Source organism: Ovis canadensis, chromosome 8 (genome assembly GCF_042477335.2).
Source record: "Ovis canadensis isolate MfBH-ARS-UI-01 breed Bighorn chromosome 8, ARS-UI_OviCan_v2, whole genome shotgun sequence".
NCBI classification, from domain to species: Eukaryota; Metazoa; Chordata; class Mammalia; order Artiodactyla; family Bovidae; genus Ovis; species Ovis canadensis.
In genome coordinates this window covers 26,457,392-26,482,613 of record NC_091252.1, presented here as the reverse complement: position 1 = coordinate 26,482,613, position 25,222 = coordinate 26,457,392, and the positions used below count along the sequence as shown (strand labels likewise).

The window sequence follows — 25,222 nt, the reverse complement described above, 5'->3', positions numbered from 1 at the left end:
ATAAAGTTCACCTGATTTTTTTTTTTGTATTTAAGAAAATTATTTTAATTGGAGTATAATTGCTTTATAGTGTTGTGTTAGTTTCTGCTGTACAATAATGTGAATTTGCTGTATGTATACCTATGTTCTCTCCCTTCCATCCCCTCATCTGACATTTTGAATGTTCAGGCCTTTATACATTTTAGAACTATGATTTGCCTTTAAAAACAAAACAGAAGTAGAAACTAATGCCCCTTGAAGCAGCTATAACTAGGTATAGTAACTCACTGAAATTGTAAAACAGCTCAGTGCAACCATTGACTAAGTATTACCTCACGGAGTTCTCTAGTTGCGTATTTGTTCTCAAACAACTTCATCTTCAGTCCTACAATCCTAGGTATGATAGAGGCAGACATTTATTTAATATAACTAAGCAGGCGTCATCTTTATATTTGTATTTCATTTTTTTGGAGAAATTGTCAGAACAGGCAAGTCCAGGGCTAGGGTGATGTCCATGAAGCCAAGCTGTATAAGTGCAGTGTTAGATCTGTCTGAAGTGAACAGGATCCTTCTTTATGCAGATTTTGCATACTGACATGCCTGACTGCTCAAGTCATGAAAACTTTCAAGTTAGTATAGATTTAAAAGAAAAGGATAAGTATTCATTATTTTATCAAACCCTAGAAGCAAAGAGTACCTTAAATCTTACCAGATCATACTTTTAAAATGGATATTTGGAAATGAGATCTGATGGGGATGTGCAGGGAAGCCAGGCCATGAAAACAAGGCAGGGACATCTACAAGGAAGACAGTCCAGGGTCCAGGGTCAGTCATTCAGCTGCTTTATCTGTTTCCTTGTCTCAGAACAGCTACTCTTGTTCCCTCTTCAGCATGGTAGCTTTATCTCTAAAATGGCAGTGTTGTCGAGTCATTTTCAAACTACGTTTGTGGAGGGAGAGTTGAGGTGGAAGAAGACAGAGTGGGTAGAGACTGAAGCTGTTTTAGCCAGATCGGTTCTGTTGGTATCTGTCTTACATATTGGCCACCTGCTGAAGAGTTCATTTGGGAAAGAAATATTTTAAAATAGTTTGAAAATCACTGAATTAGCTGATTTGCAAGATCTATGCTAATTCACAACCCTGCATGTGCGTGTACACTAATATGATGAATTTCTGCTGATCCACTCACATCTTGATTTGCTCCTCTTGAAAAGCTTGTAATAACATTTGCTGAAACCATTGGCCTTTTTCCCTTGCGAATCTCTTAGTAGTTACATGTATATCACCAGGTTTTCCCTAGATTTAACTGTAGTTACAGGAGAGATAATGGAGAGAAATTAGATCTTATCTAGTAGCAAGGTCTTCTAAATTCTGCATCCAACCTGGAAGTTCAGGAAGAACATGATAGAACACTGAAGTTATATTTACAGAATTCTTATTTGATTTAAATTTCTGTTAATGTATTTAACATATATGTCAATGATAATATAACAAATTACATTTTTCATTAGAATAGTGGTACTTATAATTTATAAACATGAATTTTCATATATAGGAGATGTGTGCCCAAAATAATTTGTTGTTGATGTTAAAAGCATGCCACTCTTCTTAAAGCCTTTTCAGAAATTACTTTTCTTTTGTTGGTAGTTTTTGATAATTGATAGTTTAAAGGGTAAGTAGAGAGTCTCTCAGTCTCTTAATCTCTAGTGTATTTGTGTTTAGCATATCACCCATAAATCTGAATTTTGATGTCTGTGAAGAATCAAAAATTCATATGGATTTTTTTTTAAGTCCATTGCATGAATATATTTGAATATAGCATAAGCTGCAAAGAAGTGAAGAGGGAAAAATAACTGTCAGTCTTTCTTTCTTTTGATTCTAGTAAAATAGGAAGAGATAGGTGGAAATTCATAAAATAAAAACAAATTTTAATCCTGGAAAAGGTGTAAAATTACGGAGATTTATTAAATATACATTTAATAAATAACAGTGTTATTTAAGAAATAACAGTGTTATGCTTTTTAAAGACTAACAGTGTTAAGCTTTTTACCTAACTGATTTTAAACTGGGTTCCTATTTGCAGTTTCTACTAGATCTTTGCTGAGAGCCGTAAGCAAATGTTTGAAAAATTAGGACTACAAAAGTATTTTTCTTAATCTTGCTCTTTTGGGGTGCATATTTGCATTGTATTACATAAATTTTGAAGCTTGTAAAATTTTTACTTTATTACTACTTCCCATATGATCATTTGTTTATTTTTCTCTTCCTCTTCTCAGTTCCCTTTATCTCATCTGAACAAATAGGACTCATTTGAAGGAAAACAGTTTCAGATACACAGTGAGAGGAACAAAGGAAACCATATAGGAAGCTGAGTAGAGGAACGCAGTTGAAAGATGTCTGCTCTGGGTTTTAAAATCCTTCCGCAGTGATACATATGCGTTCAAGCAGCTCTGAGTCTGAAAAGCGCCTCACAAAGCTTGACATTCAGCTGATACCTATTGCATCCCCCCTACCATGTGCAAGGCGAATGACTCATAGTCTGTGCCCTCAAAAGGCTTTAAGAAACTTGTGTGAGGTGGGGAAGGGAAGGCAGGCACTAATCAGAAATTAACAAAATAGGTGATAGGTTCAACAGTAGAGATAGACTAGAGTGTTTTAGAGCACAGAGGAGGGAGCCTGCGTGATGACTTTCTCAACTTGACATTCATCCCTAATTGCTGTTACTATACTGTTGTAGTATAATTGCATTTTGTAGCTGGCGATCCTAGGTACTAACACTTGTTATTTGAAATGAACCCTTTTGACTTTAGTAGAGAATTTTGTTGTAGAATTAGAGATTCTACTTTTCTAAAGAAAGTCAAACAAGTCATGATGTTTACCAGTTTAAAGTTAAAAGAGGACAAAATGATTGAAATTTGATGATCTAAATGGATTTTCACCTTATCTGCTTTTTCATAGTCTTTTTTTTTTTTTTGATTTACAGGAAAAAGGGTTTGTCAGAGTTTCTTCCTACAGCTGTCTTAGAAATAGCAGCGTATTTTAATCAGATATTTGTAAGTATTTTTTTCATCTTTACTTAGGAAATTAGATACTGATTTTGTGGAAGAAATGGCTCCTTCAGTAACACATTTGACAAGATACAGTGATACAATCTGAGTTGGCATGCAAAATTCGAATGGGAGCAAAGCACACAGAAAAGTCACCCTTCAAAACACAAAACAAGGAAAACAAATCCTCAATCAGAAAACCTTCAACAAATCTATCAACAACTACTGAATGTTTAGTTATTTTTTTTCGCAATTTTTCTTTCTTAATGTCATTTTTCTTACTTTTCCACTTTGTGAAAATATCTGTGTGTTCACGTATTTTAGAAAGGCTGTAACATCAATGTGAAAGGAAGAGGAGAAGAGTAGGATATGAACAGAGGAAAGGGGAAGAATTTGAATTCTGTTAAAAATTGTGTGGTTTTGGACAACTTTGTCTTTTCCATTAATGATTTTAATGAATTGTTTTTAAAAAATCAAAGTTAGAGCTCGTAATAGCTATAATCCATTTGGTTTCATCATATTTATGAAATACCTTCTATTATGCGATACCAAGTACTGGTCAACATAGGAATGGGGAATCTGGGAGATCCTTTTTACCTCAGTGTAGCAAGAAATCAAGACCAGCACATCTTTTCGCAAACATATTTTATTAGACAAATTGAGATGAATCAATGGGGGCAGAGAGTTTTGTCCTAAAAAAATGTGTTTGTAGTAGTAGCATTTTATATTGTATTCCCTGAAAGATGTTTTGAGTCTAATGTAGTCCTATTCTAGCATGTTGAGGCATACAGTCTAGGGTCCATGATATAAAGATAGATTAATGAAGCAGAGTCAGATAATTAAGGTCTGGAGGTGATTGGGCTCCTCACCAAGTGGGTGAGACCCTGCACAGCATATTTCTGTGCTTCTCACCAGCTAAGATTTGTTTCAAAGGTTGTTGACTAGAAGTGATGACTACCTTGGATCATTTTAGGATTCGAGGGCATCCCTTAAATTGTTGTTTATTAGTTACTAGTCCTTACATCTTGGCTAATCTATGATTATTTTTAATGACATAAACATTTATGATGTAGGTAATAAAGCTACCCAACAGGAACTGAGGCATATTGCTAACTTGCTTCCCTAGATAAGATCTCAGCAGATGGTTTAATTAAAAGGTTGTACTGAACTCTTTAATTCCATATTCTATAGCAGTATAGGCTGTTCTTTAGCTATGTGGCATTATTTTTCAGTTCTCCTGTATCCATTTATGAATCTCATGGTTCTGGAGAAATTACCTGAACTCTCTATTGCTTCAGTTTGACAGTAAAATGAGGGTAAAAGTGCTTGTATCACACTTTTGTTATGGGAGTAAACAAGATGATGAAATATGATAGAAATAATAATGATGAATAGACCTCTCTTGCAGTCAGAACTTCCTGTCTTCACTATATTGTTCAGTAGACTTTGAGGTCTTCATTTGAAGACCTGTATGATTATTTCACTTGTCAGCATATGTAAGCTATTTGTAAAATCACTGAAAGAATTGTTAAAATGCAGATTTGGGCCCATCTTCCCAGATATTTTTGCCAAGCATCTTAGATAATTTACATGAAAATGATCTACAGGCTACCCTTTGAAAAACACTATTTTTCCTTTGTAAATGAGCCCCAAATTAGTTGATCACCAAAGACACGTGAGAGCCTTGTGAAAAAAATACCCAGGGTTCCATCTTAAAGATTCTGATTTGGTAGATCTGGTGCAAGGCATCAGAGCTTGTTTTTCGAAAGTTGCCACACTGATTTTGATATTTGCAAACTGCTGCTTTACAGCCTTACTCTATCTCTAATTTTTTATTCATAAAACTTTTGGCTGTTCTTGCTGTGTGTGGATGAGGGAATATCATTATGGATATGTGCTTCAACTAGTCTAGATCGAGTTACAGGAGTGAAAAGGATGAGAATAGATGTCTGCATTTGCAGTCATTACCCAGATTTACAGTCTTCTTACCCTTGGTTGTCTAGCTGCATTAGTAAATCCAAGTGCTTACTCCCTATACTAAAGAATTTGTACATGAGAAAGTACTGTAGGAAACCATTTAGTTCAAACCTCTTATCACACAGAGCAGGAAAATGAGGCCCAGAGCTTTGCCCAAGGCCACAGGCAAGTCTTGGATCAACACTTGGATTTCTACCCCCAGCTCAGTTCCATTTCCATCACACCAGCTGACTGCCACGTCAGGAACCTGTGCCACCTATGAAGCCAGTTCTTCTAGCGTTGACTGTGGGTAGGCTTCCCAGAGTGTAAAAGCACTCTGTGACTGAGCTTTCCTCCTTACCTGTCCAGCTGTCTGAAAGTGAACTTTTTCTTTTCTGACTCCAGTCCTCCATCCTGAATAAAAAGAAGCAGGAAGGTCACTGGGGGACTGAGGTTCTTGCCAGGAGAGGCAGCCTGTTCCAGCAGTGACAACATCATCTCAATTGCCTTCTTGAGTCTTCATCTTAGCAGAGCCAACTGTGCCTTTTTTCAAATTCCAACAAATCTCTAGATGACAGAGCCATCATCATTTTAGTCTGTCTTTTTGCATCATTTTTTCCCTTGGCATCACTTCAGTTGCTTTTATTTGGACACTGTTCAGCTCTGAAGAGCCATTTTCTCTGTGTGTGTGTGTGTGTGTGTGTGTGTGTGTGTGTTAGTTGCTCAGTTGTGCCCCACTCTTTGCGACCCCATGGACTGTAGCCTCCAGGCTCCTCTGTCCAAGGGATTCTCCAGGCAAGAATACTGGAGTAGGTTGCCACTCCCTTCCCCAGGGGAATCTTCCTAATCCAGGGATCAAACCCAGGTCTCCCACATTGCAGGCAGATTCTTTACTGTCTGAGCCACCAGGGAGGCCATTACAGTCCACAAATATTAAGTACTACTACTGTGTCCCCAAAACAGTCTTGGGTATCAGAGATGTCAAATGAATCCAACATGCTCCTAGTTTCAGAAAAATTCACAGGATCACAAGGAGAGAGGGCAGGATACAAAATGCTGCGGGAGTGCTCGAGAGCATCACAGGAGCCATGGCTACTACTTTTCAGGGGAGTCCAGGAAGCCTTTTGGTAAGAGGGGGCATTGGTCGGCTTTGAGCGCAAAAACTATAACCCTCAGTATAAATGCACAACATTTTGCAACCACGTGAAGAGAATGTTTTGAAGGGTTAATGAAGAGAGCAAATGTAATTGAGATTAATAAGGCAAATGCCAGCATGATGGAGAGAAGGGAACACTGCAACACGTAGCCAAAGGCCTGGGTCTTCTCCTCATGGTATCATGCCTAACCTATGTGGCCTTGGCCAGTTCAGTCAGACTGCTTAGACTTCATTTGACTGCTTGCTCAATTCATTCATGTAATGAAATTCATGTTATAGGCTGTTTTTCTTGCCTGGAAAACCCCATGGATAGAGGAGCCTGGCAAGCTACAGTCCATGGCGTCGCAAGAGTTCGACACAACTTAGTGACTAAACCACCACCACCATGTACTTGGGATACAGTCAAGTGAAGCCAAAATGCCTCCCAAAGTGTTTCCTGAGCTGAAGCTCAGTGTTGAGTAGAGGTTGACCTAGTCAAGAGAAACTTTGGAAGGAGATGCTCCAGCCAGTGGCCTGAATGTGAAGGTGAAGGGAGTGTGTCTGGGAGTCGTAAGCCCTGGATGGGGAGCAGTTCCCTTCACATACCTACCTGAGGTCATGAAGGCAAGACCTAAGGCTGGGAGTAAGCAGAGTATAGATCAGGGAGGGTGTGGCTAGTCCTGTTAAGGAACTGGGAGACATTTTCTTGGCATAAGGGGAGTAGTCAGAGAGCTGAGATAGTCATGTTTGCTTGGCTGGTGTAAAGAATGGACTCAGTTCAGTTCAGTCTCTCAGTCGTGTCCGACTCTTTGTGACCCCATGGACTGCAGCACACCAGGCCTCCCTGTCCATCACCAACTCCTGGAGTTTACTCAGACTCATGTCCATTGAGTCGGTGATGCCATCCAACCGTCTCATCCTCTGTCGTCTCCTTCTCCTCCTGCCCTCAATCTTTCCTAGCATCAGGGTCTTTTCCAATGAGTCAGCTCTTCGCATCAGGTGGCCCAAGTATTGGAGTTTTGGCTTCAACATCAGTCCTTCCAACGAACATTCAGGACTGATCTCTTTAGGATGGACTGGTTGGATCTCCTTGCAGTCCAAGGGACTCTCAAGAGTCTTCTCCAACACCGCAGTTCAAAAGCATCAATTCTTCAGTGCTCAGCTTTCTTTATAGTCTAGCTCTCACATCCACACATGACCACTGGAAAAACCATAGCCCTGACTAGACGGACCTTTGTTGGCAAACTAATGTCACTGGAGAAGGGAATGGCAAACCGCTTCAATATTCCTGCCTTGAGAACCCCGTGAACAGTGTGAAAAGAATGGATTAGAGGGCAACAGAATGGAGGCAGGATAATGAGTGGAAGAGAGCCATCTAATCTAGACAGGCTGGTGCCCTTCACTGGGGTAGTGAATGAGGCAAAGCAGAGCCGTTGGCCCATCAGTTCAAGAGCTATTTAGGGGATAGACTTTGTATGACTCGATGATCATGGAAGGTGAGAGATGAGGGTGTCCGCTGGGTTTCTGACTTGTGCAACTGGGTGGGTTATGGTGCTGTTCACTGAGAGAGAAAACTCAGGGGGAGGAAGAAGCTTCAAAAGGAAGATGAATATCTCTAACAGGAGGGGATGAGACCCACTGGTGTGTCCTGGGCTCTTCAACATTAACTGGCTTTCCATGCTGACAGTATCACACACATTGTCCCACTTAATCTTCTCAACTGTGGGAGGTATTATTATGTGTACTCAACAGGTGTGGGAGCCAAGGCTCAGAGAGCTTAATGCCTCACATAACGTCCCTCAGTTAACAAGGAACAGAGGCAAAAGTTCAGCCCAGGATGCTCAGCTGGGTGTATTTCATCCTAAAGCACACATGCCTTCTGTTCTGTCACTCTGTTTTCCTTTTAGCTCTGACACATTTAATTCTGTGAAAATAGGTCACTCGTGAAACCCAAATAACTTCAGACTTTCTGGGTTGTTAAATCGAAGGCATAAACTTTACTTTCTAATTTATTATTTCTCACTTGGAAACCTGCAATTCCTCCAAACTCACCTCTGGAATCCACTCTTCTTTTCCAACCTATTCCATTTGCTGTAACCAAAGTGATCTTTCTTAAAGTTCAATTTTGATGGTCACACTGTTGCTTAAAAGACTTCAGTGGCTGCCCAGCGCTTCTGGAAGAGTGGACCAAATCCTTAAGATGCCGCAATGATGTAGCCCCTGTTAAGTGACCTACTCTGTCTCATGATATCTCCTACCTTCTTCTCTGCGTTTGGGCTACACGGGCCTTACTTCAGTTCCTGAAATGTGCTGTGCCCTTCTCTTCTGCTTGAAATACTCTGTTTCTGCTTCTATACCAGCTGCTCTTATCTCCGTATCTCTGCTCATATTATTAGTGCATCAGGTCCTGATTCACTCACACAGGTCCTCATAATTTTTCATCGGAGACTTACCACAGTTTGTGTTCATACATACATTTGTGTTGATTATTTTTTTTCTCATCCATTAGAGTCCATGAAGATAGTTTTGTGATTCTTGCCTCACATATCATTGGCACTCAGAAGATATTTTCCAAGCGAATTAATAAATTTATAAATGAATGAACATGATTCTGGATTAATTTATGTTTGATTTTGTATTGGTATATTACTGTTCAGAATTGAAAAAGAACCTATTTTTGACTCCTGTAAAATAAACTGAGTTTGGGTCACGTACAATATTGTTTTTTAATACCTCAGTGATGCAGTATTTCCCCTGATACTATATTTTATTTGCTTTCCCCTATCTGAAGTCAGTTTTCCTTTGCTCGATAAATGAAGCTAATTCCAACAGCATAGGGGTAATTACCGAATTGACATTTTTTTTGGATTAAACCAATTAAACCAAGGCAATTAAAACTTGGAAATGGCAACTATAAAAGAACAATATGTCATCATTCAGTGTTCCAGTGAAGGATGGAAATGTGTTATAATTTGTTTTTAAATGTCACATCTTTATTGCACTTGCTAATTAAATGAGACTTTCCATCTCAGCCTTGCTGAAAATAATTTAGAGTTTTCAGAAGTGATAGCTTATGTTTTTCCCCTCAAGAATGAGTCTCTGCATGTGACTATCACAGTCTAACAAATGAGGCTTGGAAGCCCTAGGAAGGAGGTCATCCGTGTGAAAGCCCACAGCCAGAGACTGGTGGTGGGCTGTAGGTACTCAAAAGAAGCTCCCAGGACTCCAGGCTGAAAAAATGATGGGACTGTGAGAAGGACTCTCTCATGAGATTGTTTTACGTTTTATTCTGCTCATATTCTGAGACCCCCTGGAAATGTCTACTGAACACTGGCAGTCATGGTTATCTAGCTTTTCCATCTCTTGAGAGCTATCTGAGGGGCTTAGATTATACAAGTGTTAAGCAATTTTTTTTAAAACTCAAATAGCCTTATTATTCCAAATGGAAGAAGGAGGAAATTAAAAGTAGGTGAAGAAAAGCTGACATGTTAGTGATTAAAGTTGTGGTTGTTACAGGAGACAGGGGTGCTGGCCTGTAGGGCCATGATTTATGATACAGGGCAGTGTTTGCCAATAATGGGGATTCTGGTCCTTTAGAATTCTATGGAATTAGTCGAGAGGTCTACAAAGCCATACATCTGTCAAACACTGTCGTCCCATAGCATAAATACTTGTTGTTGTTCAATTGCTAAGTAGTGTCTGACTCTTTGGGACCCCATGGACTGCAGCCCTCTAGGCTCCTCTGTCCATGGGATTTCCCAGGCAAGAATACTGGAATGGGTTGCCATTTTCATCTCCAATCACATATACTACAATTTTCAAATGTATATAGATTATTATTACAAAAATGAGTTAATTTCCTTAAAATTTTTTTTTCATAGTACCTTTCCAACTGTTAAATATTTTCTCAATCAACATATAGGCTCTTGAGGAGTCATCTTTGAGGAGTCATCTTGCCTCAATAAGCATACTTGTAGCTCCCACACTCCAGGATGTACAGTCTTTTTTGTTTGTTTGTTTTCCCCACACCTAACATTGCTGAGAATCCTTAGATTCTGTGAGTCTGTTTTGGGTGCTAGTTGTCACTTTTTCTGATCTGGTGCCCTGGTCTCCCTCTTCACTGTTTCCTGATGTCTCCAGAAGCTTTTTGATGCTGCTGCAACTCTTTCTAGTCTGTGTCATCTTAGGTTGTCCTCAGGGTACTCCTTTTGTTGCCGAAAGCTGAGATATTACTAAGATGGTTGTCTCCAGGCGAGAATACTGGAGTGGGTTGCCATTTCCTTTTCCAGGGGATCTTCCCCACCCAGGTTTCAAACCTGTGTCTCTTGCGTCAGCAGGTAGAATCTTTACCAACTGTGCCCCCTGGGAAGTAAGCTTTACCAAAGACTTGAGGGTAACAGGGGAGAATCATTATGTAGAAAAAGGACGCCTGGAGTTAGATATTCAGCATCATTACTACACGAGTCCATTAACTGTGCCCATTCACAGGGATTTCCTACTGGCTGGCTCTCTCTTTAGTGCCAGCCTACTGCTTTGTTTCAGATGTCTGCCCAAGTTCTGCAGGCAAGGTTACTTCAGTCTTATTCTGCCTCTCTGGAATCTAGGCTAGAATCTCTCTAAGCATAGATCAGTTTATGTTACGATTGTTATTTTTTGGCATTTATACCCCAATAAATACAACTTTTAAGTTACAACAGTAAGTAACTGGAAGGATCTGAATCTCTTCATTCCAAAGTGAAACTCTCACTTAAATAAGCCTCCTTCTACTCCAACAATATACTCCTAAGCAAGAGGACTTTCCAGTCTAAGGGGTGAATGCTTTTCTTTTCATGAAGCCTTAGAAGAACACACTTCTAAGAAGAAGAAGAGGGATCACTTCTAAGCAAGATATGGACGTGTGTTTCCCTATTAGCCTTTATTATGAGAAACTTTCCTCTAAGCACATGAAGTCCTGACCACCATAGACTAGGGTAACAGAAGAGGTGCCTTTCTCTCTCTCATATACCTCAGAGGCTGGGTCTTTTTTCTGCTTACAAATTACAACCACCATATCAGCAATGGCAACCCACTCCAGTACTCTTGCCTGGAAAATCCCATGGATGGAGGAGCCTGGAAGGCTGCAGTCCATGGGGTCGCTAAGTCGGACATGACTGAGTGACTTCGCTTTCACATTTCACTTTCATGCATTGGAGAAGGAAATGGCAGCCTACTCCAGTGTTCTTGCCTGGAGGATCCCAGGGACGGGAGAGCCTGGTGGGCTGCCGTCTATGGGGTCTCACAGAGTCGGACACGACTGAAGTGACTTAGCAATAGCAATATCCACTAGTGGTCTGATATTAAAAAGTAGTTTTTATTGTTGAAAAAAAGAAACCGTGATTACCGTGGGATAAGTACTGGCCCAGATGTCCAGTGATGTGATATCTAGACTTGATTCTGAAACTAACAGGATCTCTATCATACCAATAATCTGGTTTCTTCCTCTTTGAATTCAAGGTTGCTTTTTATTTGTTTAATTTTCATTTATTAATTTGCCAATGACCAGAGTTCCAGCCCCCACATTCTCAGATATCTCAAAGTTATTTGTAGATTGTCATTGTTTGTGTTTCTTTTGACAGTTTTTAATAGCATTGATTAATTTGACTTTCTATTAATTCCATTAAATTGTAAAATAGGAAAAAGAAACTTGACTAGGTGAAGGGCAGATAGGCATTTGAGTCTCGTGCAGAATGTTACATTTCAGGTTTTAAAATTAGCCTGTTGAAATATTTCTATATATTTTTAAGTGTAGAAAACACACTTATTAATCATCACCCAGCTACTGAACTTCACAGGTCATTAAAAATGTGTTATGAGAAGTTAGGCACTTGCCCCCGTTATAAATGGTGATAAAATTAGGAAATGAATCATATGTTTCCATACCACCCTTAATTTTAAAAATGGAAGTTACCACTGGAATAAACTAAAGGGAGAGACTGCCAGAGTGCAGCTAATATTTTAAAAATGCAGTTTTGAGAAGACTTAAAATTCTATTTACAGTTATAATTACTACAGTGGATATGAAAAATAGAGATGAGCATGACTCAACATATGTTTCTCAGATAAATTTGGAGTCAGGTTATAGAAAGGATTAAAAGAAAGAGAACATTCTTAAGCTCAAAACATTTTACCTCGTGTATAGAACACAGCACCAAAATGGCCATTCTGCTTGGCCTCAGCTGAACAAATGCCTATGGGGGGAAAATAGCAAAAACATTCTGCTTCGACTGGGTTAGCTTATCTTAAATGAAAAATACTTCAAGGAAACATGGCGTTTCAGAAAGCCTTCTGACTTAGAATTTACTGGTTTTGAATTTTAATCTTGGCAGTTAAAATGGTTTAAAATATGGAGACTATTCAACTTAATAGAAGACTGGTATTTCTGCTTTCTATGCAGGCTTCAGAGACGTTTTGCTGGGGAAAGTGACATACACACATAGGTAAAGAACAAACAAGCAAACAAACAAACAAAAATCCCCAAATCTGTGAATACATGTATCATTTTCATCGTTTCCACACGTGTGTTAAAGGCTTCTGAAAACGCCAGAACACTTCTCTGTACCCTCTGATGTGTGATTATGTATCGTCACTGTCCTGCAGAGGCCAGCATGCAGGGTTTTGAGGTTTTCAGAAACCTCAGTACTCTAAGGTGGAGTAGGTAGCTTGGAATTTGAGTCAGCATCTCCAAGACTTGGGACAGTTGCCTGGTGACAGGAGAGTAACGTGAACTAGAGTCCTCATCATGCAAGTGAAACAAGAGCTATCATACACATACTGATTTGGTTTTTCTTGAAGCTCACACTTTTCGGTACAAGTGAAATGTTTTTAGTAAAATGTATCCATCCAGCTCAGAAAATTCCAAGTTTTGAGGTTGTTGCAACAAATACACCTTGTCCACAGGTATTTAATTTTTTGTCCATTGGAGGAAAATTGCTCTACAATGTTGTATTGGTTTCTGCTGCACAGCAACGCAAATCAGCCATAATGAAACATATTATCAGCTCCCTCTTGAGCCTCCCTCCCGTCCCCCATCCCACCCCTCTAGGTCATCACAGAGTGCCAGGCTGGACTCCCTGAGTATTAACAGCAGCTTCTCACCAACTATCTATTTTACACATGATAGTATATATATCAGAGAAGGAAATGGCAACCCACTCCAGTGTTCTTGCCTGGAGAATCCTGTGGACAGAGGAGCCTGGTGGGCTGCCATCTCTGGGGTCACACAGAGTCGGGCACGACTGAAGCCACTTAGCGGCAGCCACGGCAGTGTATTTATGTCGGTGCTACTGTAACTCGTCCCACTCTCTCCCTCCCGCGCTGTGTCCGCAAGTCCGCTCTCTGCATCTGAGTCTCCGTTCCTTCCCTGCGTCTAGGTTCATCAGTGCCATTTCTCTAGTTTCCATACACGCACGTTAATATGTGGTAATTTGTTTTTCTCTTTCTGACTTACTTCACTCCGTATAAGAGATTCTAGGTTCTTAACAGTTGAATCAAATTGGCTTATGAATGAATTAGAATATGCTTTAATCACTGCTTTCCCCTTTCGTTCCTGGCTATTTTTAACAAATAATTGGGGCATTTAGATAGCCTTAAGCATGTAAGGTAAGAAGAGCGAAACAGGTAACAACTGAAAGCTACTTAATTACTAGAAATGAAACTGTAGGAATCTGGTTTCTCCTGCCTACACTGCAAACAAAAAATAAGGGGACACTTTAGTCATTGAGAAGGAAATGGCAATCCACTCCAGTACTATTGCCTGGAAAAGCTCATGGACAGAGGAGCCTGGTAGGCTACAGTCCATGGGGTCGCAAAGAGTCGGACACGACTGAGCGACTTCAGTTCAGTTTAGTCATTGAAGAAACGTTGCGTGGCATCAATTAGAGAAACTAAGCTTCAAAGAAGTTAAAGAATCTGGCCAATGTCATGCAAATCGTGGTATCAAGAACGTAGGTTTGACTCCAATACCCCCACCAACCTTACAAATATGCAGAAGGTAAAATGCTGATAATTCAGGAAAATCTTTCCACATCATTCCCAAATGCCACTCCTGATCCATTAGCTAATTTGTGGAAGTACCACCATTAACAATTTGCTTCTTTGGTCTGAGACTTTGTCTGGCATTATCCTTGCAGGGAACCACACACAGATGATATTCATGTGAATGAATTAAGTAAATATTTTCCAAATGCTAGTTTGAGTAGGATGAAAGCAAAGAGGGCATGGGAAGGTCTATGGCAGAAGCAGGGCCTGCGGAGGAGAACAAGAGGAAACTGATGAGGGAAGATGGTGAAGGGTGCAAAGCATTTGGTCTGGGAGAATCTGCAGTTGACCAGAGGCTGGACTTACTGTTGTAATGAAATTGTTCTCCAGAATTTGTTCATTCCGTATCTCCCTTACTCTCTGCCTTTAAATATTCATTATTGGGGCTTCGGGCTTCCCTGATAACTCAGTTGGTAAAGAGTCCATCTGAAATATAGGAGACCCTGGTTTGATTCCCGGGTCAAGAAGATCCATTGGAGAAGGGATAGGCTACCCACTCCAGCATTCCTGGGCTTCCCTTGTGGTTCAGCTGTTAAAGAATCTGCCTGCAGGCGGGAGATCTGGCTTCTGTCCCTGGGTTGGGATAGGGAGAAGGGAAAAGCTCTATCCCTGGAGAAGGGAAAGGCTACCCACTCCAGTATTCTGCCCTGGAGAATTCCATGGACTGTGTAGTCCATGAGTTCGCAGAGAGTTAGAGCTGACTGAGCGACTCTCACCTTTTCTTTCTTTCTTGGGGCTTCCCAGGTGGCTCAGTGGTAAAGAATCTGCCTGCCAGTGCAGGAGATCCAGGAGGTGTGAGTTCTGTCGCTGGGTCAGGAAGATCCCCTGGAGAAGGAAATGACAACCCAATCCAGTAATTTTGCCTGGAAAATCTCATGATCAGAGGAACCTGGCAGGCTACAGTTCATGGGGTCACAAAGATTCGGACGTGACTGAGCGACTGAGCGCACACACATTCTTTCTCAGTATTTGCCTTGTTATAAACAGCTGTTTTATGTTGACCACATTTCAAAAGATTACTTTTGATATTTTTTATTCAAGAGATGCACGTCAGTAAGTGATGCTCCCCCAAATTACAGAGTTGAATCAAATGAGATCTTCAAACTTGCCTTTCTCTTAGTTCATTTTTTTTTGTTTTTAGAATCTCTTTGAGTGACTTAGAGATATCATAGTCAATACATCTAGGATCTTCTGGCCTCTCAAAATGACTCTCCAGGGTCAACAAGCTTTAGTGAGTAATTGTTCCAGCTATTTTTATTGTATCCGTATATCTATCCATGCTTCCTTTCCCTGCTAATGAGGCTCTTTGAGTTTTCTGTAATGACAGTTCTCTTCAGTTTATTGCAATCTGAAATATATGAAAAAGTCAGCTCTTTAGTACTTTCTTCAGTTATTTTAAATTACAGTGGAATTGGGGGAATTTTTCCATACTAAAATTAATCATTATCTTTAATCAGATCTCAAAGGATAACAGTAAAAGTCTGATGTGAAATGGATCAGAGTGACAGGATGACTTGAAAGGTCTTGCTTGGCTCAGGAACACTGCCAGCATAGGGTTTAAAGCAGCAATGCTTAAAATGCCAATACAGAGTGTTTGTTTTTTTTTAACCAAATTCTATAACATGAGCTTCCTATCTGCACAGATAGGATCTGCATATAATGGGGACTGCACGGTCAGATCCATGAGAAGTTCACCTAAAAAGCACTCACTGAGGATTTACTATCCACTGACACTGCTGCTGCTGCTGCTGCTGCTAAGTTGCTTCAGTCATGCCTGACTCTGTGCGACCCCATAGACGGCAGCCCACCAGGCTCCCCTGTCCCTGGGATTCTCCAGGCAAGAACACTGGAGTGGGTTGCCATTTCCTTCTCCAGTGCATGCAAGTGAAAAGTGAAAGTGAAGTCGCTCAGTCGTGTCCGACTCGTAGCGACCCCATGGACTGCAGCCCACCAGGCTCCTCCATCCATGGGATTTTCCAGGCAAGAGTACTGGAGTGGGGTGCCATTGCCTTCTCCATCCACTGTCCATACTTAGACCCTATTGTTCCTGCCTACCAGGAGGTATGATCTTCTGGAGGTAAAACAATTCACTAACATAGAACATTTACTGAAAACATATTAAATGGATTTAGTGGTTAATTTTAGGGTTGGTTATCAGAGTAAAAGGTAAAAGAGCCAGTCCAGAGGATGACCTGTATAGCCAGGGCCATCACCTGATAGAGCAGGTCTGGACAAAGTTAGTTTTATAATTTAATTTTTAATATACTACAAGGTGATTTTAACAGGGTCTGCAATTGGATAAGTAGATCTCCAAGGCTATGTGTATGTGTTGGTGTACTTTGCTAAAACCACCAGTAAACAGTCTGTTCGTTTGGGTGACACATACTGTTAGACCTTGAAGCAACATCATTTATGGATTTTTTTTCTGTGTATTATTAAAGAAAGATGGAGGCGACCCTGACCTAAGTTTTACTCCAGTTCAGTTGTTCTCAGGCTTGTATAATAGTAAGAATCTCCTAGGGTATTTGCAATACATATGGTGTCAAACACCCAGGATCTGAGGCTCTAAGGGAGGCTGCTGGGAGGTCTGTATTGTTAACAAACTTCCCATGTGAGTCTTCTGAGCAGTTGGGAAATACTGCTCTAGTTCATCTGGCATAAGATTAATTCTAGGTAAATAGACTTTTTACCCACCGTCTTTCCTCTCTATTTCTCCTGCTTTCCCTCATTAGAATTTTTTTAAAAAATCTTAAGAAGAGCTAATTTGTTTTAAATTCACTGTGTTAGTCTCCAGACTGGTGTAGGTGAGATACAGTTTTCCCAGAGACCTCATTTCTTTTTTTTTTTTTTTTCGGTCTTCTTTTCCCACAATTTAATCAAGTGTTAAGGTGAAAAATCTAGTTCTTCTTTGTGGAGTGGCTCATAACAAAGAAGAGGAATTAATTTACACTGCCTGGTGTCAGGATGTAATATGATTATGTTGGCAAAGCTTTAAAAAGCAGTAGCTAAAGCTCATAAAAAAAATTCAAAAGAGGTCACTGTTAGATCAGATGGATAACACAAATGCTTGATCATTTAGTGTTATTGAATAAAAGGACATTCGGGCCAACGTGTGTATAGCTAGGACAGCTTGGAGAAAGTCACCAAATCATAATTATAGCTTTCAAAGGGAGAGTTCAGAATTCTATAGTAAAATGCTTTTTTTTATCTGTCTTGCTGTATAATAATGACTAAAAGATCTGGTGAATACAGTGCAGTCAACTGTCAGTTACTCCTCGGGAATCTAATAATCGGTTTTTTTGGCTGTATTCTTTGGGATGTTCTCTACTTGGTAATCAGAAAATGTCTTTGCGTAGTACAAACTTATTTTTGTATTTTAACCAAAACAAAGACAAAGAAAAAGTACAGCAAAAAATTAATAAAGTCTAATATCAAACCAAAAAAATCTTGGACTATTTAAAGAAACATTTATACTTCTATTTTCAGTGAATTCTGCTAATTGTTGTGGCACAACTAAAAATAACAGTAATTAAAGATAAAATCATACCACGTGCCATAGGAATTTGCTTCCATTTTATTCTGTAAAAAGATTTAAAGACATCTGAATGTGTGTGTTCACAAATTATATAATTATACTGAATAAGTATATTATATAATAGTTAATAAGTACGAAGAACAATTTTTATTCAGACTTATCCATATTATTTCAATCATATGATCTTCATTTTTAAGATTCAAAATTGAATTAAAGTTTTTTTATCAGATGAATTGCTTGAATACTGTTTTGAGTTTGGTTTAACATTATGGAAAATATGTTGTTCTGAGAGAAAATACGTATATGGTAAGTGGCATAGTAGGTGAGTTTTATGTGACTTCTAGGTTCCTAGCTTCACTACTCTAATTACTTTTATTCTATTGTCATGTGTTCTCAATGTCCGTGGGATTTCCCAGGTAAGAATACTAGAGTGGGTTGCCCTTTCCTTCTCCAGGGAATCTTGCCAACCCAGCGATCAAACCCACATCTGTGTCTCCTGCATTGCCAGGTGGATTCACGACCACGTGCGCCACCTGGGAAGCCCTACTATTCTATTGTAATCTCTTCTCACCTTATAAGTGCCTAGGATTCTAAAAAGGAGGTAATGTAATGAAATAATTAAAAGCCCATGTTTTGGAATCACACATAACGGGGCTTTAAATCCTGATTTAAAGAATGTTCCTAATATTTGGAAGACAGAATTTCAGTTACGTCATTGAGATAATCCCCACCTCTGTATCTCTGACGTTTGTTTATAAGGATTAAATAAAATAATGTATATGCGGCAGTTTTCTACCTTGTTAAGTCAAGTCTCTATTAAGAGTAGCTCTTTTAAATGCATATAGATGATAATTATGTTAATTATCAACTAGTATTTTTTTTTTACTTATTTACACTTCTTTTTATGCCTTCTATAGACACTGCTCCCTGAGGAGTGGTATTATCTAGATTAAAAGTTCACTAACTTTCTTATTAGCTTTTAAAAATGAAAACAAATTGTTATTTGCAAATAATTTGACTTTTGGGGAGAAGAATCTTTTTTGAGTTGTGTGAGACCAGAGAAGTGAGAACAGACCTTAGAATGGGAGAGAGTATTGAATGACATAAGAGTTCCTGTTTCTGGGAGGGAATTGAATCATTGACTGTATGCTAGGAGAAGAGTTCAAGATGCGAGGAGGCTCTCAGCATTGTCTGATTCTTCGGGGTGGTGCCCAGGATGCCCTGAGTTGAGCCAGAGGTGGTTGAAGCAGTAGAAATTTGAATGGGGTTAGGAAATCCAAGTGTAGAAAGAGCTAGGTCTTGATTCCCAGGGAAACTGAGCATCTTAACAAGGTTTCTTACCTTCTATAACCTTAGAGAGACAGAGAAGCAATGGTGAGCTTCAGCAGATGGGGCTGAGCGCAGCTTCATGGAGTTCCCAGGCCCTAGAGAGGTGTATGGAGAAGGCACTAGTGACCCACTCCAGGACTCTTGCCTGGAAAATCCCATGGACGGAGGAGCCTGGTGGGCTGCAGTCCATGGGGTCGCTAAGAGTTGGACACGACTGAGCAACTTCCCTTTCAGTTTTCACTTGCATGCTTTGGAGAAGGAAATAGCAGCTCACTCCAGTGTTCTTGCCTGGAGAACCCCAGGGACGGGGGAGCCTGGTGGGCTGCCATCTATGGGGTCGCACAGAGTCGGACACGACTGAAGCGACTTAGTAGTAGAGAGGTGTAGGAGTGACTGAAATAACCTCAGGATGGACACAATGCGGTTTAAATAGGCATGGACCCTAAATATCCTGAGGTTGGGACCACGAGAAGGCAGCTCTACTTGAGGTCTGGTTGGGAACCTTCCGTGTACCTAATAATTTCCAGGAATTTAATGGCAGTGGCAGTGCCTTACACTGTGTGTGGGACAATGGTTCATCCCCTTTTTGTGAGCATTTGTATGTCCTTGGTGAGTATCTCAAACAAATCTCCTTGGAGGATGCCACTGATATTATGTCATAGCTGGAGAAAGGTGAGTAGCTAAGATCTTGCCTGTAGAGACTCGGTGCAGTGTAAGGATGCTGAAGTATTGCATGGGTATATATGGTGGCTTGTGTTCCTTCAGTGGTCAAGGCAAACCATGGCTGAGAGGCTGTTGAACTAGGCATTGTACAGAACATATTCTCTTAGCCAAATTTATAGGAGCAAAAATATTTACCAGTTGCTGATTGGACAAGTCAGCAATTTAAATAGTCAAGTTATTAGGTATGGAGGCCTTATTGGGATGGGACCATGGTTTTACTGGTGCTGCAATCCACTTTGGGGTACCATTTTTCTGTTCAACATTTAAGAACAGGCCAGATAGGACTGTTAAATGGGGAAGCAGTGGGGATAACAACCCTTCACTCAGTTCTTCTTATATAACAAATTTTAATCCCTGTAGACCTTGTTTTAAATTACCTTGAGTCATGTTAACTATTTTAACTGGGGGAAGGGGTGGGGGAAGTCATGGGTTCTTATTTTGTCAAGCCAATTTATAAGTGTCAAAGCCTTAATTTGATTTTCATTTATTTTTCATTGGGTCAGAGTGTCCATGTCCGTGCCCATGAGATATTTTAGAGCAATGAGTGCTATAACCATGGGGAATTTAAGCAAGACAAAAAGTTCTGAAGTTTAAGGTGAGGCATACCTATTTGTCCTCTCTTTCACGTTCAGTGACTCTCCTAAATACCCCCTTATGGGAGATATGATGTTTAAATTAATGGGATTCTCAGGTATAATTGTAATTTTAGCCCTAGTATTGGTTAAAGCCATAAAGGTTTGTTACTTGGTGAATTTCAGCAGATATTAGAGTTAATTTAAGCCCATTTGGAAAGGCACAGGAGCCTTTGAATGATGAATGAACTCTCATCATTCACTATGTAAATTCAATCAGTACATTTTGAATTTTCAGCTGGGTCAAATTGTGGACTTTTGTTTTAGGTTGTTTTTGTATCAAGGTTTCTTTCTTTCCTTATTTTGTTTATCTTTATATTGTTTTTGCTCACTGGATATACTTGGGGGTGAGGGATGATCCTCTCCACCTTGATTACATTTGTAAGTTACTTCCTCCAGAGACCTTCAAATTAGTAATATCAGAGTTGAAATGGTTGATTTATATGGTTTTAAGACCCTGGGCTTAGACTGGGTTTGAATTAACCTTTTCCTGATACCACAGGGTTTCCCTATAATCCCGAGAGTCAGGAGCTTTGTTGCAATAGACATAGGCAGCAGAGTGCTACAGGGAAAGAGTGCTGGGCCTTCAGCCCAAGCATGATGGAGCAAAATCATCCTCTGCTATGGTCCCTTTCCTAGCACGTGGGCTTCCTGTCTTGTTTTTCTTTTCTCTTTTCCTCTGTACCAATTTCCTGGAAATATTTTTATTTTCTAGCCATGTAAAGTTGCAGTTTTCAGTTTGTGTCTGCACATTCACCGGTGGTACAGACCTTCTGGGTGGTTATGGGGAAACAGGAGCCGAATGGCCTTCCTCATCAGTGGGCACCTCTTCCTCCAGGGAATGTCAGTATCCCTTGGGTAAGGGTCCACATCAAGTAGAGTCATTTTGTCCATGACTCGGATGGAGGCCATAAGGCCCCTGACTGCCAGCTCCGCTCTCTGGTGTTCTGGAAAGCAGCAGTACTAAGCAAAGCCTAGGTGCACTGGCTGTGGGTTTTACTTCAGGACAGCAGTTGAGTGGGGCTTCCCTGGTAGCTCAGCTGGTAATGAATCTGTCTGCAGTGCGAATCCTGAAATCAAATCCTGGGTCGGGAAGGCCCCTTGGAGAAGGGATAGGCTACCCACTCCAGTATTCTTGGGCTTCCCTGGTGGCTCAGACTGTAAAGAATCCACCTGCAATGCGGGACACTTGGGTTCGATCTCTGGGTTGGGAGGATCCCCTGGAGGAGGGCATGGCAACCCACTCCAGTATTGGAGATCCCCATGGAGAGAGGAGCCTGGCAAGTTGTAGTCTGTGGAGTCGCAAAGAGTCAGACACAAGTGAGCGACTAAGCACAGCACAGCAGTTGAGTACCAAGGGCTCCTTCCTCCCTCCCACCCTTTTTTTTTAATTTCACCAGCCCCTGGGCCACAGGCCACCATGTACACCTCGATAACCCTGGGGGTCAGGAGAGCACAAGCAACTGCAGCAAGGGATGTGACCGCACAGGAAACCAGCAAAGTCACTACCCTTTGATGAACAGCATCACTGGGATACCATGCTCAACTCTGTGTCGGGCTCCTTTCTTTTCTTTTTTTTTTTTAGTTTTTTATTTTTAAAATTTTAAAATCTTTAATTCTTACATGCGTTCCCAAACATGAACCCTCCTCCCACCTTCCTCCCCATAACATCTCTCTGGGTCATCCCCATGCACCAGCCCCAAGCATGCTGTATCCTGCGTCAGACATAGACTGGCGATTCAATTCTTACATGATAGTATACATGTTAGAATGCCATTCTCCCAAATCATCCCACCCCCTCCCTCTCCGTCTCCCTCTGAGTCCAAAAGTCCATTATACACATCTGTGTCTTTTTTCCTGTCTTGCATACAGGGTCGTCATTGCCATCTTCCTAAATTCCATATATATGTGTTAGTATACTGTATTGGTGTTTTTCTTTCTGGCTTACTTCACTCTGTATAATCGGCTCCAGTTTCATCCATCTCATCAGAACTGATTCAAATGAATTCTTTTTAATGGCTGAGTAATACTCCATTGTGTATATGTACCACAGCTTTCTTATCCATTCATCTGCTGATGGACATCTAGGTTGTTTCCATATCCTGGCTATTATAAACAGTGCTGCGATGAACATTGGGGTACATGTGTCTCTTTCCATTCTGGTTTCCTCGGTGTGTATGCCCAGAAGTGGGATTGCTGGGTCATAAGGTAGTTCTATTTGCAATTTTTTTAAGGAATCTCCACACTGTTCTCCATAGTGGCTGTACTAGTTTGCATTCCCACCAAGAGTGTAGGAGGGTTCCCTTTTCTCCACACCCTCTCCAGCATTTATTGCTTGCAGATTTTTGGATCGCAGACATTCTGACTGGTGTGAAGTGGTACCTCATTGTGGTTTTGATTTGCATTTCTCTAATAATGAGTGATGTTGAGCATCTTTTCATGTGTTTGTTAGCCATCCGTATGTCTTCTTTGGAGAAATGTCTATTTAGTTCTTTGGCCCATTTTTTGATTGGGTTGTTTATTTTTCTGGAGCTGAGCTGCATAAGTTGCTTGTATATTTTTGAGATTAGTTGTTTGTCAGTTGCTTCATTTGCTATTATTTTCTCCCATTCAGAAGGCTGTCTTTTCACCTTGCTTATATTTTCCTTTGTTGTGCAGAAGCTTTTAATTTTAATTAGATCCCATTTGTTTATTTTTGCTTTTATTTCCAGAATTCTGGGAGGTGGATCATAGAGGATCCTGCTGTGATTTATGTCTGAGAGTGTTTTGCCTATGTTCTCCTCTAGGAGTTTTATAGTTTCTGATCTTACATTTAGATCTTTAATCCATTTTGAGTTTATTTTTGTGTGCGGTGTTAGAAAGTGATCTATCCTTTCTTTTCACAAACCTCACAAAAGGTTGTCTCTGGGCCTGTCTCACAGGCGCAGTTACAGTGTCTGTATAGCTTCAGGCAGCCGGTGACAGTCACCAGGCTAGACTCAATGACCTAGGCTGACCTTGGTAAACAAGACTGAAGAACCAACGGGTTATGGTGCTGTGTTTTCACGCCTTTACAGGTGGGAGCCTCAGAGACCACCTGCCAAGTATGGACTAAACCTGCCAGCACCATTGAGCCCAGTTCAGTTCAGTTCCGTCGCTCATTCGTGTCTGTGCTGGGTATAGTCAGTTAACAGTTCTCATCTAGGAGACAGAGCATATAGGGGCCAAAAGACGGCAGCGACTGACAAACACAGCGAAGTGCCAGCACAGGACAGAGTTCAAACCTGCCAGAAACCGCTGGTTCCATCTCAGGCCATCTGCATCGTCTCATGGAAGCAGATAAGTTGACCGAGAACAGTTAATTAAAACTGACTAGGTGTCCTCGGTTGGGTATGTTGTGTGGTTCATGACAGCAGAGATTTTTTTTTTTTCAATTCAACTTATTTCTTTTTAATTGAAGGATAATTGTCTTACAATATTGTGTTGTTTTCTGCCAAACATCAACATGAATCAGCCATAGATATACCTATGTCCCCTCCCTCTTAAACCTCCCTCCCCATCCCACCCCAAGGTTGTTACACAGCCTTGGTTTGAGTTCTCTGAGTCATACAGCAAATTCCCATTGGCTATGTATTTTACATATGGTAATGTATGTGTTCCCATATTACTTTCTCCATACATCCCACCCTCTCCTTCCTCCCCCATCCCCTGTGTCCATAGGTCTGTTCTCTGTGTCGAAAGCAGGGTTTTTATTGCCTCTTATTGACGTCACTGATTAGGGAAAGATTAGTGTCTCAAGGATATGGGGATGGCTAAACACACAACACTTAACAACACACGATTAGTCACATATGTTCACAGCCCAGGGAGGACACTGTATGCTACGCAGAGCCTTATGGGCACTGTACTTAGCAGCAGAGTGAAAAACCAAGGACTGTGGGAGGCAGACTTTATAGTAACGAGAGGGTGTGGTGCCTTCTGGTTCTCACAAGAGGCTGTGATTGACTTGTCTGAATAATTCTGTAGGCTGATAGGAAACCACAAACCACCACTCAGGGATAAGCAGGAACTGTGTGTGGTGCCTCTGATAAAGAGGGTTATTTAGCTAAGGTACATTATCCACAGGAGCAGAGTGTGGAGGGAAACTTACGATTCAGCCATTTGAAGCCCTTCTAGTTTTTGTAGATATCAAGTCAGCTTGTAATACTGAGGCTTAATTTTAGGCCTTACATCTCCTGGAAAAATGAATCTTGTGGATGATCGTGAATTGGTTGGAAATGTACACCAGAGAGAAGAAATTTCAATGTGGAAGTAATGATTTTACTTTGAATCACAAGACTGTTTTATGCTATGAAGGAAGAGTAGGGATCTGTAAGTTAAAGTAAGTTCTGTTAAAGAATGCCATTGTATTATTATACATTTTTTTATGACTGAATGAAATGAAAATCTTGCTATTACTTGGATCAAAAATTATTGAAACTTAGAACTCCCTTTACTGACACTTTCAAAGGCTTAATGTCCTTTTAAAAAATCTTAGGATGCAGCACCCTAAAATGTAGGATAAAATATTTTTGAAAGTCTTTTTAAGTGAATGTTTATATTGGCAAATAAGAGAATACTTCATGAACCCAGAACAATGAGAAATCACAGGTCTAGAGGAAGGTTAGTCCTGTACCCAGAGGCTTCCCTGGGTTTCCTAGTGATTCACAGCTTCTATTTTAAAGAGCTGTGATCTGGGGAAAAGGAAAGGAACTTTGGACCCACGCAAGCTGAGAAATCAGATTGAGATAAAGGTTTAATCTGCTCAAAGAGTAATATCGAAACCCTTGACC

General features: G+C 40.5%; 1 protein-coding gene across 5 annotated transcripts in view; it reads left to right on the top strand.

Annotated features, from left to right (window-relative positions):
- PKIB (cAMP-dependent protein kinase inhibitor beta) overlaps positions 1-25,222 on the top strand; it is a 123,874-nt gene that overhangs the window by 75,210 nt on the left and 23,442 nt on the right. For 2 of the 5 annotated variants that reach the window (XM_069599121.1, XM_069599122.1), the window contains one exon: positions 2,962-3,031. The exons of 2 other annotated variants lie outside the window; for them this stretch is intronic. The gene's annotated coding sequence lies outside the window, so the exon portion shown is untranslated. Of the gene's footprint in view, positions 1-2,961; positions 3,032-18,284; positions 18,329-25,222 lie in introns of those variants that run through there. One more of the 5 variants, XM_069599125.1, reaches the window with a different exon arrangement.